The 7,327-nt window shown below is 35.8% G+C and overlaps 1 pseudogene; it reads left to right on the forward strand.

Moving 5' to 3' along the window:
• Window positions 1-3,831: 3,831 nt before the first annotated feature.
• Window positions 3,832-5,185, forward strand: LOC120126913 (annotated as a pseudogene).
• The last annotated feature ends 2,142 nt before the right edge of the window (window positions 5,186-7,327 follow it).

Here is a 7,327-nt window from a genome sequence, read left to right on the forward strand (position 1 = left end):
ACCAGTCCATACCTCTTCTGCAACTTTCCAAGCCAATGATGCCCTTGGCGATCTATTGATAAGATAACACGCCATGTTAACAGCCTCAGCCCAGAAGTGTTTGGGAAGCTCCGCATTCAACCGTAAACATCTGGCTCTTTCATTCAACGACCTGTTCATCCGTTCCGTAACACCATTCTGTTGTGGTGTCTTGTGCACTGTAAAATGCCTCTTAATCCCGTGCTCCTTACAAAAGTTTAGAAATTGCGTATATTTGTACTCCGTACCATTGTCAGACCGCAAACACTTGATTTTTTGTCCTGTTTGGTTTTCTTCCTCAGCTTTCCACAGCTTGAACTTCTCAAAAACGTCGGATTTGTGTTTCAAAAAATACACCAAAACGTTCCGTGAAAAATCGTCAATGAAAGTAACATAATACCTAGATCCACCCAAAGACGATGTCGTGGAAGGCCCCCATACATCAGAGTGCACATAATAAAGAATCCCTTCAGTTGTGTGCTTTGCAGTCTTGAAACGAACTTTAGTCTGTTTACCAAGAACACAATACTTGCAAAAATCGAGCTTACAACTTTTAACACCATGCAACATATTTCTTTTATGTAATTCAGCCATACCACGTTCACTAAGATGAGCAAGACGCATATGCCACAGTTTGGTTGTATCATCACAGGACTCAACAGAATGAACTCCACCTACAACGATACTCCCTAACAATCTGTAAATATTCCCTGCAGTCATCTTGCCTTTCATCACAGTCAAAGCACCTTTAACAATCCGAATGGTTTCCCTATCCTCATCAGCCTTAGGGATAAAACCATTCTTGTGCAAAGTGACCAAAGAAATCAAATTCTTCTTCAAATCTGGGATATGCCGAACACCACTCAACGTCCGAACAGAGCCATCATACATCTTAATTCTGACCTCAACAATACCAACAATATTGCAACATCGATCATCACCCAAATAAACAGAACCAGAATTAACCAACCTGTATGTCAAAAACCATTCCCTATTTGGCGTGATGTGATAAGAACATCTTGAATAAAAAATCCAAACATCCGTCAATTGAGTCGTTGAAATAGAAAGCATATCACCCTCACTGCAATCAGAATTGTCATCCTCGACCACATTCACAGACTTGGATGAATCATCACGCTTCTCATCAGTCTTCTTTTTCAACTTCGGATAGTCTCGCTTCATATGTCCCGCCTCCTTGCACTTGTAACAGTGAATTGTCTTCTTATCCCTAGATTTGGATCTGGAATTTCGCTTGCCAGACCCTTCCTTCTTTGTCTTTCGTCTATTGTCTCGATTACCCTTGACATATAAGGAATCGGCTTGAGAGATTTCCCCTGCATTCTGCTTCCGCTGGTTGTGAGCCAACAAGGCTGTAGTAATCTCCTCAACGTTGATAGTCTCTTTCCCATATGTAAGAGTAGTCACCATGTGTTCGTAAGAGGGATGCAACGAACACAACAGAATCATCGCTTTGTCTTCATCCTCAATTTTCACATCAAGCCGAGCCAAATCAGAAATGATTTGATTGAAGACATTCACGTGTTGCGCCAAATCATGATCGTCCTGCATCTTCAGCCCATACAGCCACTGCTTTAGAACCATTTTTGTCGTTAAGGATTTGGACATAAACTGACTTTCCAACTTCCTCCAAATTTTGTTTGGAGACGACAGATGCATGACGTGATACATGACCTCGTCCTCCAAGCATAATCGTATGGTTCTTGCCGCTCGTTGTTGCAATTCTTCCCAATCTTCCTCCTCTATCGACGTCGGCTTTGTAGGTCGCAAAGCCTTCAGGATCCCCTGCTGTGCCAACAGATCTTTCACTCTCGTTTTCCATAATCCGAAGTTACCATGACCATCGAATTTCACAACTTCAAATTTTTCTCCTGACATCTGATACCAATTGTTGAAGAATCGGGAAAAGTAAACGAAAGAACGCAAGAATTTTAACGAGGTTCGGCAATGTGCTTACGTCCTCGGTGCCTAGGCGGCGCTAGAAATTTTATTCAATGTCTCATAGGTTTAGGTTACATCTCTATTTATAATAGAAAACCCTGGTACATAATTACAAAATTAACCCTGTACCATACCGCGTGGGTTGTGCCCCCGCACCCCCAACCCACATAATCATAACCCCCACTACGAGACTTTCTTTGTAAAGACAGTTGATGTTTCGGTATAGGGATGGAGGGTAATTATATGATTTAAATAAACATCACTGTCACTTTTACGATATTTATTGGCTCACGATTTTTCATATTTTTGTATAATTTATATTGTGGTATTATCTAGCATCCATTACGGAGTCTCTGCAGGTTCAGCTCTGATCAAACTGGTAATTCCTTATAGACCTAAGATATCCACTCAGGTTGGCTCCTATGCCCAATGGGCCTACGGTAAGTCCTTATGGATGTAGTTTGGGGAACTGCAAATCAGTTATCGGTTAGAGGGTATTACTACGATTTTAAAATCTCTTTTCATGAAATAAACTACTACTCCTTTTAAATTATATGTATACTTATTTCTGATTTTATTGGAACACACTAGACACCCCAATTCAATCTCCTGAATGTTTATCTTCGACCATATGTTTCCCAACTTTTACCTGAAGAATTAATGAAATAAATCTGAACTTGTCATAAAAAACTGTAGATGCTTAGATCACTAAGAATGCTACATGCTTTACCATTTATTCGCTTGACCTTTAGTATCTTTTGGTAGTTCTGTATTACAAAGCTTTCCCAAAACTCATTATGTTATTTATCATTTCAGGTTAAAGAAAGTGAACCTTTGTATTTTTAATATATGAATGATTTTTTTAATATGTATTTTTATTCATAATTATTTTACGGTTTAAAAGGTTTAACAAAATTTTAAATTTTTCTTGGTCCTACCAAATCAGGTCACATGTATCAATCTTAGAGTGTTACAATTTTACTAGTAATAGATATTGAGCCCACGACCTAGAGAAGTGGGAGGTGTCAACTGAGAGCTTATACCACATTCTCTAGAGATTGTTGAGAGCTAAGTATTTTCTTGATAACAAAGTTTCGTTTGAAATTTATACCTATCCTAGCTAAAAGTATTCAATAGTTTCCAATCCTTGTATGTTTGTAGTTTGAAAGGAAGTTGAACCATAAAAATCTCAAAACTAATTTAAATACACTAAGGTGGTTGGAATGTGAGAATAATTAATTAGTATGAAGAATTTGACTAATTTTAATATACTCGTTCGATTTAAACTTTGTATGTATAAATTATTAATAATATCAATTAAAATTTGAAAATAACGAAAAATGATAAAACAAAATTAAACAATCTAATATTACAAATCCTGCCTTAGCAGTTTGAGATCTTAAATCCTTTTCAACATCGGCCATATAAGAAAATGAATTTATTTGGGGGGTGGGGTTGGTTTGGTATTAAAGAAATATGAAGAAATAAAATAGATATCAACGTTATAAATTATTTCTATTTTAATGTGTAATCCAAGCTTACCAAACATTGTGGGCTAGGTAATGGGCATTTTTCCTTAATATTAAACCATTAATTTCGTCATTCTCTTGTTGTTAACAAACGTATTCGTAAAGAAGATTGAGGTGGTCGTTTTTGGACAACTCTTTCCAAAGAATGTCGAAATATTTTATCTGACCATACTGAATAAAAAATTACATGGCACAAGCATCCATGGTCATTGCTTCATGCGTGCGTATGTGTATATATATATTTAGCAGAGCTCAGAATGCTAAGGAAAACACAGCAGAAAACACTACACAGTAGATAAGTCTTTAGAGAAATTAAACAAGCAAAATGGCAGAAACAAATGTTCTTCGCATGGATGCAGCAGATCATGAAATTAGCTAGGCTAATAATTCAGTTTTCCAAGTCAGTTATTACATGATTTCTGCTTTATATATCTTATTTTATTCATTTTTAAAAAATATGACGCTAACCAGTTGTTTTTGCTTTCAGAAAGCAGTGATATCAAAGGTAACACCAATCATTGAAGAATCCATCAGAGTTATGTTCAAGGAAATGGGTCCTGCTTGTATAAAGGTGGCAGACTTGGGTTGCTCTTCAGGACCTAACACCTTCGAGACTATATCTCAAGTTATAGACACTATCCATGGGATATGCAAACGAGAAGAGTTGAAATTTCCAGAGTTTGAAGTGCTTCTAAATGATCTCCCAGACAATGACTTCAACTCTGTGTTTAAGTCTGCTCCTGATTTCATTGAGAGGCTGAAGAAAGGGAAAGGAGATATGGTCCAAGAAAGGTGTTTTATAGGAGTTTCTGGATCTTTCTGTGACATACTCTTTCCAACCACAACCCTCCACTTTGTCAATTCTTCTTATGCGCTCCATTGGCTCACAAAGGTCTCTCACTTGACCAAAACCATTATCTCTTTTTTGGTTGAATAAAGAATCTATTTTAATCTCATTTAACTTTGGTCTTTATCATTAGCTTCCAGATGGGCTAGATAATAATAAAGGAAACGTATACATGGCAAGATCAAGTCCTCCCAATGTTTTCCAAGCTTATGCCCACCAATTTCAGAAAGACTTCACAAATTTTCTAATCTTGCGCACCGAAGAAATCATACCCCAAGCCCGAATGGTGCTAACCTTTATGGCTAGGAAAAATGCCGACCCTTCGAAAGAAGACTATGGTTGGGAGTTTGTAGCTAAATCACTTCTTGATTTGGTTGCACAGGTGCCATGTAGCCCATTTACTATATTTCATGATTAGTCGAATGCAATAAACTAACTTAATTCAGAATTGCAGGGACTTGTAGAAGAGATAGATGTGGATTCATTCAACCGTCCTTTCTATACACCTTGAAAAGAAGAAGTGGCTGAGATTGTGAAGAGAGAAGGATCATTTGAAATTATCAATCTACAAGTTTTCGAAGTGGACGCCGATCCTATAAATACAGATGAAGTGCTCCATAACAAAGACTTTGGTTTCAACATTTATACGCAAATGGGGGAAAATATTACAAATACAATCAGAGTTGTTATAGAGCCAATGGTCTGCAGTCATTTTGGGGATGCTATAATCGACAAGTTATTCACAAGGCTTGCTGCAAATGTGGAGGACACTTTAATTAATTCAATGTTCGATAGGAGGGTTAGGATTTTGGTTTCTTTGACGAAGAAGTAATTAATAGGGGAATTGATGGATCAAAAGGCAAAGGATAATAAGGGGTTTCTAAATTAAAACTTTTAAATATGTTTAACTTTTAATGCGTGGGTTGGATTTTGTATTTTTCAATAAAAGAATTAATATGACTTTGCAGAGAGGAAGAAAATATATTAATGCAATCGTTGTTTTGTTTCATCACTTGCAATCCTCCTTTATATACGGATTGTAAGTGGCTATTGGAATAATTACATCTCTTCATATGGATACCTACATCTATTCATATGAAAAATTACATCTATCGATATGAATTGTCACACCTTTTCATAGGAATGGTTGTTATTCCTAGAGGTCATAGGTTCAAGCTCCAGAGATTGCAGCGTATTTGAGTGTTCATTGTCAAATGGTTGAGAGTCTTTATAACATATACTACCACTTGTAAGCACCCTAGATTAATAAAAAAAAACTTTTCTTACTCACACCGTGTTTTCCACTTATTCTTCCTTTTCTTGAAAATTCATTTGACCTCGATAGCTATAAGATCTTTCGGTAGTTATGAGAATTCTCATGTATTGTTCTTCTCAATGGATTTTATTTCTTCATCCATTGATAGTCTCCATTTATTTTCTTTCATAGCATCCTTGAAGTTAAGTGGCTCATTGTCTACCATTAGGTAAAACTAGTCATTAATATATTTAATAGAGTGATATAAATCACTGAAACTTTTGAATTTCTTTGTTCTTTCACTCAGAGCTTTCTACGAAACTCGATATTTCTCTGAAACTTGAGCTTTCTCCATAAGTTTCTTCATGGATTGATTTAGGTGAAGGTGGATGAATCATGTTCTGTAGAGGAATCACATCTCTTTCTTCTCAAAATACGACGAGAAATCATATGCTTCTTTTTTGTGCCCCCACTTCCAAATTGTTTGTTCATCAAACTCGACATCACAACTTATAAGAATTCTTCCATTGCTTGGATTGTAAAACTTTTAGCCTTTGGAGTTTGAGTCATAGCCAATAAAAAATATTTAGAACTCCGATTGCTAAGTTTTGATATACCTTGGTCTGGTACATTTGCATAGGCAATGCTTCCAGACACTAAAAAATGTATTGTACTTAGTTTTCTTCCACTCCGTGCTTCTTGAGGTTTTAGATTAGCTACATTCTTTTTTCGGCGAGCAATTGAACAAATAAACTACACATTGAACAAATTTGGCCCAAAACTCCTTAGATATGTTCTTTGCCTTCATCAAACTCATAGCCATGCTAAGAATGCTCTTATTTTTTTTGTTTCACAATGTCATTTTGTTATGGTGATCTAGGCACCGTTAAAGGAAGACGAATTTCATGTGTTGACAAAAATTATTGAATTTGTTGGAAGTAAATTCGCCTTTTATATTGGACTTGAAAGATTTTATCTCATAGCCACTTTCCTTTTCAACAAGACCTTTAAAATTTTTGAAATTAGCAAAGACTTTAAATTTATACTTCAAGAAGTAAATCTAAGTTTTTCTAATGTAATCATCAATGAAGAACAAGAGGTATCTACTTTTACAAAATGATGTCAGAGTAATTGGTCCACATACATCGGTATGAACAAGTTTAATAGGCTTGGTTTTTCTTGATGTTGCTTCATTTGGAAAACTCGATCTTACATGCTTGCCTAGGAGACATGCCTCACACAATTGATTAAGATGACCAGTGTTTGAAATTTCATTAACCACCTTTTTCTTACAAGCATCTCAATTGTTTCAAAATTCAAGTCACCAAATCTCATGTGCCAACACCAATCACCATTTTCCACGTCAACCTTCAAGTACTTAGCATCAATCGTCTTGAGATTCAACAGGAACATTCTATTCTTCGAAATTAATACTTTAGCAACCAAGTTGACATATTGATCTTTTAGCCACAATCAACAATTCTTCATGTGAATCTCATAACCCATCAAGAAGTTTTCTCAAACTCAAAATATTATATTTTAGCTTGAGCACATAATAAACATCGATAATAAGGTTATAACTGTCATCATTTAGAGAAATCAAAATTCTTCATTTCCAATTTTAAAAAAAAAATTGTTCATTTCCTCTGAATTTGAACTTTCGAGGAGTCTCCAAATGAAATATTGCCTTTAAGTTTCTCATCAAGTTCCAAAAAGGCC

This window comes from Hibiscus syriacus, unplaced genomic scaffold (assembly GCF_006381635.1).
Source record: "Hibiscus syriacus cultivar Baekdansim isolate YM2019G1 unplaced genomic scaffold, ASM638163v2 tig00001478_pilon, whole genome shotgun sequence".
Classification (NCBI taxonomy): domain Eukaryota; kingdom Viridiplantae; phylum Streptophyta; class Magnoliopsida; order Malvales; family Malvaceae; genus Hibiscus; species Hibiscus syriacus.